Source organism: Miscanthus floridulus, chromosome 19, assembly GCF_019320115.1.
Source record: "Miscanthus floridulus cultivar M001 chromosome 19, ASM1932011v1, whole genome shotgun sequence".
In the NCBI taxonomy this organism is placed as follows: Eukaryota; Viridiplantae; Streptophyta; class Magnoliopsida; order Poales; family Poaceae; genus Miscanthus; species Miscanthus floridulus.
The window spans coordinates 8,664,219-8,674,862 of NC_089598.1; the positions used below are offsets into that span (position 1 = coordinate 8,664,219).

The 10,644-nt window shown below is 43.3% G+C and overlaps 1 long non-coding RNA gene across 1 annotated transcript; it reads left to right on the plus strand.

Annotated features, from left to right (window-relative positions):
- Positions 1-3,831: 3,831 nt before the first annotated feature.
- Positions 3,832-5,738, plus strand: LOC136528649 (uncharacterized). Its single transcript, XR_010777116.1, has 3 exons — positions 3,832-4,303; positions 5,312-5,377; positions 5,509-5,738. It is a non-coding gene; the product is annotated as an uncharacterized lncRNA (long non-coding RNA).
- Positions 5,739-10,644: the final 4,906 nt, after the last annotated feature.

Sequence of the window (10,644 nt, forward strand, 5' to 3'; positions counted from 1 at the left end):
ATGCATCAAGCAAACATACCTCCGGATGTCGATTTGGATCACCTTGGTGAATTTCTTGATGAGACTGGTCTCGACCTTTACCAGATGTTTGGTGATGGAAACATTGAGAGTGCGGCGGAGGTTGATATTTGGAAGAAAAAATTTGTACTAGGCCAGAGTCTATACAACCCTCAAGCCTTATCTGATCTGGGGACACAAATGTACCTGCTAAACAAGTGGTACATGCAGGCGTCTACCAGTGGAGACTTCTGCGTTGGTGTCAGAATTAGAGACGAACATTGGTTCCGTGGCGATGATGTTATGTATGTTGACTTTGTAGAATTTCATCAACTATGCCACCTGACCTCTCTGGACAAAGTTATCATTAGCTGCTATTGCCTGTAAGTAATAATTCTTTCGATCTATTATTAAACTCATCATATGTGTGTATATGCATATAAATTATCCTAACAAGTACTATATATATGCAGATTTACAATGACAGAGCTCAGAAAGGAAGGCTGCAATGAAATTGGTTTTGTTGATCCCCATATAGTATTCAAAGACCCAATTACTCCAAAGACTAATTGGAAGTCTGAGTCAGAGAGTAACCTCATGAACTTCTTAGTGAACCAACGCCACAAGAAGGATATACTCTTTCCCTATAACTTCAAGTGAGTGTTAATCATGTCGATCATAGCCTTAATGGCTCATATGTTGATTCTAGTTAATTAATGAGTGTTATGCGTTATATCCTATAAACACATGCAGCAATCACTGGATATTGATGGACATCGATCTGGTGAAAAGTCACTTGATAATCTATGACTCGATGAGAAAACCACAACAAGACTACCAAAATATGATAGATATTATCCAGAGGTAATTTCGGGATCTCTAGCAACTATATATACACACAAACATGATGATTAACTATATCTGATGACGTGGCAAATTTTTTATTGGGCAGTGTTTGGAAAACCTTTATTGAGAAGCAACACATGGAAAAATGCAAAGCGCCACTGAATGTAATCCCTTTGAAAGTAAGTCCCCTGAATCGCATCATCTTTATTAATTAAACATATAGCTTTCACCGGATCACCAGATTGGATGACAAATCTTTTTCTCGTAAAGTGGTGTCTGAGGCAGGAACAGGGGAACAACTACTGTGGTTACTATGTTTGCAAGTTTATCAAGGTGCTCTCCCAAAGAACTCCTACAGAGAGACTCAAAGTACGTTAAAAATACACTATATATTCATTTAATTATTATTATTGATTGTGTTACTATGTCTTTATATATATATATGTACATATATTAATTTATTTTCCTTTAATTCAAACCTGTAGACTCGATGGTTGGAGGAAAAGGTCATACGGCAAGACCAAATCAAAGCAATTCAAGAGTCTATAGCCGGATTTTTTAATGAGCAGGTCATCGATTCCAAGGGCGAGTTCTACTTCGACCCAACACTGCCATTGAAGCCAAGCTAGAGGATGAGAGGAAACTTGTTATGTCACAACAACTATAATGCAATCTTTTGTAATATATGCACATGAAATAATATAATGTAAAATACACATATGCATGCATGCATGTAAATATATATATGATGCATGCATGCATATATATATATATATATATTTCTATGCTTGAATTGTGTGATTTAATACGTTCATTGTGCTTGAACCGAAACATACTATATGCACGTATAAATGTATAATTAGCAGCGTACAATACGACTTCGAAAACCTATTTTGAAAAGAAAACAAAAAAATGAAAAGAAAAGAAAAAAGAAAAAAACCTTTAGTCCCGGTTCGTATTACCAACCGGGACTAAAGGTGCCGGCCATCGTGGCATGTTAGGAGGCACCTTTAGTCCCGGTTGGTGTTACCCACCGGGACTAAAGGTCCTCCTTTAGTCCCGGTTCCTGACCCGGGACTAAAGGACCCCCCTTTAGTCCCGGATGCTTGCTCCCGGGTGGGGAACCGGGACTAGAGGGGGTTCCCCACCGGGAGTAAAGCTCGGTTCTCTACCAGTGATTGCAGCCTTAGCTTTGGGCAATCGACTCAACTTTTGGATTGTAAAGCTTACCATAAAAAAACGCATATGTTAAAGGCTGGGCAGATTGGTCCCGTGCTGGCTTTTTTAGGATTCGGTAACGATAATTGCCTTCACCAAATAAGCACCTACTAAAGGCATACGTTGATACAATGGCCGAGTTTAGTGAAAATAACCTGAGATTTGTGACGTTTTTAGACGGTCGATGCGTGTGTGAACAGGAGGTAGCTTGCTTACGTACTAGCGTATCTGATATTGATGATGTGTGTGAACATGAGCTTGCTTACTAGTTATCAGGCGCACAAGAATTTTCGATGGGGGAATTTCTTGTGTGCCATTAAAAAAGATCGCAATGCTCTGTGTGCCTCTAGAAAAGTTCAGCGGTCTTCAGCGCTACTGCTCCAACTTTTTTGTGCCCTCTATGCTACTGCCGTCAGTTTGGGCTCTAACGCCGTCAAACTGCACGTGTGAAAAGTCAAAAATACCCTTATGTCTAAATATGTCATTAATTTTTTTTGAGCATCTTAACGACTTCAAATGAAAAAACTAAAAACTAGAAAGTTGTAGATCTCGTCGAGATCTATAATTTTCATATAAAAATTATCTTTATTTAATTCCGCAAAAAAGATATGATTTTTCTAAGATATATTAATCATATCAAATCATATTTTTTTGCGGAATTAAATGAAGATAACTTTTATATGAAAATTATAGATCTCGACGAGATCTACAACTTTCTAATTTTGAGTTTTTTCATTTGAAGTCGTTAAGATGGTCAAAAAAAATTAATGACATATTTAGACATAAGGGTATTTTTGACTTTTCACACCTGCAGTTTGACTGCGTTAGAGCCCAAACTGACAGCAGTGGCATGGAGGGCACAAAAAAGTTGGAGCAGTGGCGCTGAAGACCGCTGAACTTTTTCAGGAGCACACAGAACATTGCGATCTTTTTTAATGGCACACAAGGAATTTCTGCACTCTGGAGTCTGGAGCATCTTCCTCCACTCCAACCTCACCCAAGATGGCCCATGTTTAGTGAAAGCAACCTCCACCATCAGATGCCTGAGATTTGTGATGTCTTTTTTTTAAAGGAGAATATATACTCTCTCCTTTTAAGAAAGCAAATTGTTCGGTACAATGCCTGGGACTCCAGCTTACACGGCTGAGCAAAAGAACACTATGCCAAAACAACACAAAGGAGACACCTTAATCAGTGACCTAGAGTTGAAACGCGTCACTAATATAACAACAGTGACGCAGATAAATGGTACGCGTCGCTCACCTATGGCCAAGAAACAAAATGCGTCACTATTGACAGCTTCAGCGACTCTTCCAACTAGACGCGTCACTGATATCAGGGGCTCCTTCTCAGCGACGCGTTTCAAGAAAATACGTCTATACTATAACACCTCGGACCCGAAAAAAAGATGAAAACAACACCTCGTTCGGCTGGTAGGTTCAACAGTGGACAGCTGGTTTATTTAAGATGATTGAATAATGTTCTGTGAGAGAGAATAAGCTGGTACAGCCGAACGGGGTGTAAGTCTGGACTCAAGTCCGGAACCCCCTCAGCCTCCCCTCCCCCGTCCCGTCCTCTCTCTCTCTCTCTCTCTCTCTCTCATCCCCCGTCCCGTCTCTCTCTCATCCCCTTTCCATCCTCCGCCGCCACCACCTCTCCCCCTGCCCCAACCAAGTTGACTTCATACACGGCGGCGAGGATGAGTTGCGGAACCTGCTCCGCGAGCATGTGCAGGCTCTGGGCCGCAGCCGGCCCATCACCCCCGCCGAGTGCGGCGGCGAGCTGGTCTCGCTGGCGCCGCCCGTGCCGGCGACGAGCAGGCTGAGCGCAACGTGGAGGGAGAGCGGGGAGGCGGCGGCGTTGCTAGCGGGCGCGGCGGCTGTGAGCGAGGAGAGTGCGGCGGTGAGGCGAAGTGCGAAGCGTGTCTGGCGCGCGATCGAGAGACGGCCCGATGGGTGAGGTCTAGAGGGAGGGAGATGGGCAACGATTCTGCGGCAGCGCGGTGGGTTGGGGAGCGGTGGCTGTGCCGTCCCTGGCCGGCTACATCGTGCGACCACCCTCCCTCAGGCCTCAGATCCGGGCACCACCACCACCACCGTCCTCAGATCTCAGCTCGCACAGCAGCTGGACGGCGAAGGACGCCAGCAAGGCGTAGCAGCAGATGTTGGGTGACTACATCAAATCCTACAACGAGTGCCCCCCTCCCTGCTCCACCACGGATGATATCTCCATTCACTTCGAGGTAAAGCAACCCACCACTGCTCATCGATAGAATGTTCTGATGATTGTCCAATCAGTCAACTGAAGTAGAATGAGCCGTGAAGCAAAGAGGAGAGCTAGCATTAATGGACTAGTAGTCCGATTTGCATTAGGTTTCCTTACCTGTGGGTGGTGCATCTTGATGTAAACTGAATAATAGATTTTTAGAGGTGCAAGTGGACTAGTGCATTTGTTTCAAGTTGGCCGTCACAGATTAGTCATTCAGGTTATGATAGACTGCTGCTAATGCCTCTTCAGATTTCTGATCTTGTTAGGCCTAATTAGTGTGTGCTAGGTATGTTGCTAATGCCTGAATGTTCTAAACCTGTATGGTTTAATTGATCTTGTTAGGCCTAATTGGTGGTGCGCTAGTGCCCTGAACTGCACTATTTCTAATTTCCCTTGCTTTGCACCATAGACTGACCAGATTGAAAAGGCTGCTTTTTTGCAGCTTTGTTGTAGAAGGATGAAGGCATTGTTTTTATGCAACGTACGTTGATGAGTGATGAGAGCGAGTTGTAATTTGCACTTGTTTTTGCTGAAATTAGCATCAATGCTTTTTCTTCATTTCTAGACAACTCAAAATAACTCGTAATGTACCAAATTAAATGTTCTATTCTGCACCCTGCTGCTGCTGAAGTGCTTGCTCCAATTGTCTGCTCAGTTTGTAGGGTTAGAGTTTAAAAGTAGACTTTTGGATATTTGGAGCAGGATTGTAAAACTTAGAATTATTTGTTCAGTTGTTGGCTTGTAGGGTTAGAGTCTGAACAAATAAGTAGTAACTGAATGTGAAAAGTAATCTTCCTGTATTGGCCTGCTGAATGGGATACAATAAGAAAAAACTGAGCTTATATATAATAGAAACATTAGGATACATTATGATTACTGAAACAATGGACACAACTCTTTCTTTTGTTACTTCTCCCCTTAGCACTTTCAGTTCAATTTCTACACATGCATCAATACATTTTACTCGTTTGGTTTCTTACAGTATGAGATATATGATGGATTGCTTGCTAGGAATCTAAATTGGACATCGCCGGCAGATATGTCTAGAGTAAGATATGAACCAGCTCACTGTACTAGTTTAGTTGTAATTTAGATATCACATGCTCTCTTAAATGTCAATGCTCGGATGTTTACAGACATGTCATTTTCTTGTTTTAATCGTACTTTTGTGTTCTGCAGGGATATGGGCAACAATAATCTTGAAGGCAGTGGCATTTCTTATAATCTTCCTCCTAATCTCCAGAGCTTGTGAGTCATGTTTGATGTGTACCTCATCATTCCTATTAATGCTTTTGGCATAGGAATGATGAGGTACCTCATCATCAACTTCACACCTGGTTTATCTGACCACTTGTCTTCGTGACATATGAACACCTGTTCATCTGGCCTTGCTGTTCTCAGATGTTAGTCTGTGTTGTTACAGGATCGCTTGAAGAAGCTTAACTCAGAGCATGGAAAGGTCCAGCTTGGAAACATAACTGTGGATATGGTATGATATACTGCTATGCTATCAATTATCCGTGGATAGTTCTGTTGCTTTTCTAGTCTTCTAGAGCATATATTAACTTATCATGTGAAATTCCTGAATAATGTTCCTGCAGGTCCTTGGTGGAATGAGAAGGATGATTATAATGCTTTGGGAAACATCCCTACTCGAGCCAGAGGTGGTAATCTTGCATTCATCCTCTTCATGATGCTATGTTAGCATAGTGTACTATTAGCTCGTGCCCATTCAGAATTCAGACTTCGAGTGTTCCGCTCCTCTCATCTCCTTGCCGCTGGCTCGCGCGACCACGCGACGGAGCCCATGGCCGGCCGCCGCCGCAGCAGCCGAGGAGCACGTCGGGCGCCGGCCCCATCGACAGACGAACCCGCACTGCAGGATCCCGCCGATCTCGGGCCCGTACTCCCTCCATTTCCCAAACCCTCGATGCATTGTTTGTCTGTCTTTGGTTGGATGGATATGGAGCCGAATCGGAGCAAATGGAGAACCCATGCATGTCACGTGTATGAGGCAATGGACTCTCATGCATGGCCTCCTGTTAGATGCTGTGATCCGCTGTTAGTTGGTTTTTAAGGGTCATCCCCGATCCATCATGGCATTCAGTTTCTAATAAGCACTATTCAGTATCGTTTTACACTTCAGTTCAGAAACACAAATGTAGGTGCTGAAGGCAAGAAGGGCACTAGAGACACCCTTCTAGAGTATTTCAAATACCACCTGGAGTGCAGAGCGTTTCAGTTGTAGCTGCTCCTCGATCAAATACCACCTGGAGTGATCCTTGTGGGTCTTGCGAGTACTAGTAGTGATCTGCTGTTAGTTAGGACATGGTCATCACTAAACTCAAGATTATAACCTGTCAGAGAAAAAAAAGTCGAGCCTGCCATTGTGCTCTCGGTCTAGTAATAGAGTGCAGATGTTAAACCTCTGATACATCGCACATAGGACATATGGGGTTAATTTTGGCACTGCAGGTTGCTTATGCAGTTGTTTGTTATGGTATTTTGGGATCTACCGAATAGTGGGAGATCGATTAATTTCTGCACTACATTGTGATTGGGCTTGCTCTGAATCCTGCACTTGGTGTGTTATGAAAACCTTTTATGTTCTGTTGCTTCATGCTATTCATCTTGAGGACTTACATATGAAGCAAATTTAAATACCCCTTTGTTGTGATTCTAAAAATATTACTAATTTAAGTTTAGTGTGTTGATATGCGTCCTATTATGCTGGTAGCTCAACAAAATGGAAGGAAATCATTGTTTTCCTTAGTGTATAGAAACATCTTTTTACATTTCTAACAGTTTATCACAGTGCTCTCTGCTTTCTTTCTTCTGATCAACATGTATTGAATTCCTTGTGTTTGACAGGAAAAATGATGTTGCAAAAAGGCCATCTAAGAAGCCCTGCCATGCCTCGAGTAAGAGCTGTACATCCTCTGTCGTATCCAGCCCCAATGTTTGGGCAGATCTCCTGGACTGTCTGCTTCACCAAATTATTGCTCTCCTTAGCTCATCCAACGACATCATTGCTTTTGCTGCAACCTGCCGCTCTTGGCTCGCTGCGTTCACATCCTTCCCATCTACATTGAGCTGCAATGTCCCACCTCTCTGCCTGCAATCTCACATCCATTATCCTCATCGCGGCCACAGCCGCATCAAGTACAGTCCTCTATACAATCGTGAGTGGCAGCTCACTGATCCTCCTCCTGTCGCTTGTCGCCACCCCACAACCATCCAAACCGCATGCACTATTTGGGTTGCTCATATGGTAATCTTATATTCTCCAACTCGAATCAGTGCCTCCTTGTAGATGTTTTTGGTTTTACTACCGTGAGGCCTCCCAAATTGAAATCGACAGGCAAGCATGAGATCTACTACGGAATCCTTGATGGTTCCCTCAAGTCGCCCAACTCGCATCTCTTCCTTTGCACAGGGTCATCCATTTTCCAGTGGCAAGTTGGGTCTAACTCTTGGTTGGAGCATCCTCTAGATACCCCAAGCATCTTTCGAATCGTGTTTTTTAAAGGTGAGATGTTTGCCAGGGATCAATTGGATGGGCTCCACACCATTCGCTTGGCACCTCAACTTTTTTTTTTGGCCTCTCATCTTAAGTACAGTTGTAGAATCTGTTCGGATACTGACACACACCACCACACACACGCACACCTCACACACACACGGTATACGAACAAACCTACAACTATACCTAGACAACGAACGCAGCTGAGAGGTACTTGAAAATCATCAGACTCCGAGCGTGACAGGCACGTCACTTGACCATTGTGGCACGTCTGCGCGAGAGACAACTGAAATTATCTAGGGAACTATGTTCCTGGGTGAGACACCGGCGTCGAAGCCAGGCTTCGAACGCGGGCGGGCAGCGTGCTCACCCGCACGGCTTGCCAACCGAGCCAGAGCTCGTTCTCATTGGCACCTCAACTAAGCATACATGAAGTAGATATTGACTGGACAGAGTACTGGAGAGAAGATAGTGTTGTGGGCCGCACTGTGATGTATTGGCTGGTGGTATGTGGTGACATGTTTCTCATGGTTGACCTCTCAATGAGCACTGATAGGCCTACTGTCTTCTTTAGAGTTTTCAGGCTTGATTTCTCCATCGTACCACCTAAGTGGGTGAAGGTGGAGAATTTGGGAACCATGCCATCTTTGTAAGCTTTGATCAAAGGAACCCGGCATTTTGCTGCCCAGTCGAAGAAGAATGATAAACCTTGGACTGTGGTCGAGCTTGGTCAGGCAATGTCTAGTAGAAATTGGAGGCCCGTTGTGTATCCTGATGCTTATCCCTATGGCAATACCGGTCGACCAGATAACCTTTGGGTGTTTCCTAGTTTGGTTTATGATGTTGGGCTGTGTGCATCTTTGGTTTTCCTGGAGTTTTAGCTAAGTCATTTTGATGTAATATTTTCTTGACTTGGCATGCCATGTTCTCGTGTTCAAACAAGTTAAATGTACTATAATCCAGTGCAAATTGTAAGCCTAGCCATAGTCCTAGTTTTTTCTGCGTTGAACATTTGAGCACAGATGTTGCTCGGCTTGCAGGTCTTTCTAGATATATACTCCATCCGGTCTAGTTTATAAGGCATATCAAGTTCAACTGAACTTGTCAGGGCACCCCCCCCCCCCCCCCCCCCACCAACACACACACCCCACCGCAGTCAATGTAGGAAAATAATACATCATGGGATGGGACTGCTATCTTATTCAGAAATTATGCAGTACATTTCGAAAGGAAAACAATAGGACCAAGAAATGGAGAGCTAGCCTGGAGCTCTGTGTGCTAACTAAATTACCTTCAGAAGAAACTAAGGGCATGCAATACATTCTTGCATCAGAAGAAATTATGGAGATTAGCTTAAGAAAGGGGTATGCAATACATTTTCCCGAACGACCAATCATGTGCAGTCTGGTAACAATCCTACAATGAACCACCTAGTTATTGTCCTCAAGCGGGCGTGTGCAGCCCAAGTCCAGGTCCAGTAGTTAGTTGGATTTTAATTTGTGATGCTGCCCTGAACTGAAACAGGGCACTCGCAGCTTGCCTGGCTGTTATCCTCGCCACGTAGTCATGTAGGGAAAATAGTACATCATTGAACTGCTACCTGTGTTTTTTTTTCTACTTTGCTAGAGCACAATGCAAACTCAAACACATTTCATTTCAACAGGAAAACAGAAGGTCCAAGAAATGGTGGAGAGCTAGCCTGGAGCTCTGTCTGCTAAATAAATTCTTGAGCTTGCAGTCTATAGTACTTGCTCTCTGCTCAAACTCGATCAGGGCCTGCGATCAGCTCCTTCCTTACAGTAGTAGCCCTCTCACCTTTGAGCACTTTATTTATTGGAAGATTAGCTTTACTGGAGAATACATTCTCCAATCAGACGACTTTATTTACTCACTAAGAAAGGTTTATGCAATACATTCATCAATCAGACGACTTCACCGGAGATTAATTTGCTTCAGAAAGGGTGCCGCAAGAACGACCAATCATTTGCAGATTCTGGAAACGATACTACGAGGAAGTCAGCATCATTGGAATTTCCAAAAGTAAAAAAGAGAATTCATTAAGCATGTTGATATAACGAACCTTGGTTGCAACTTTCATCTAGTCCTCACTTCTCAATCTGAAGCACTCCAGCTTACTCATTAATGCTGCAATTCTCCCTGTAAATGAATGTGGAATTAGAGACATTGCTGGTGAAGTGCCATGGTCCACCGTCCAAGTATTATTAATAGTCTCCTAAATTCGTATATGTAGGGACCAAAAAATGACATATATAAAAAGATATCTATGTAAATATTAATGTGGCCGGCGTGTTGATTCTTAAACTTTGCATGTACGTACGTGTTTACCCATCTGTGTATCAATGCGTGCACTTCATGGCTCACTAGATCTTCTGTACATGGTTGAATAGATGTTCTGCACACTTCATCATTTTAAGGTTTTTTATTTATCTGTAAATCGCGTCACGTCTTGTGATAACTAATACTAGAATAATAACAATCGAGCTCCTGGCCATTTATATTAAATTAGTTAAAATGAAACCAAGAAATTAAGTAGAGATTACCTTGAAGAAGATGGGGGTCTAGAGTTTTCTCCTCGAGGTGATCCAGACGTTGCTGTAGGCTCGGTGGAAGCTGCTTTATACCATCACACAATTGAATCTCAAGAACTCTAAGAGATAAGTATGCTTGATAAGCAGGCCCATTCGGTAAGGATTTCAGGCTTCGGCAAGACGAAACATTGAGTTTTTCCAGTGACGGGACCTCTCCTGACACGGAAACAAGACTGCTGCACC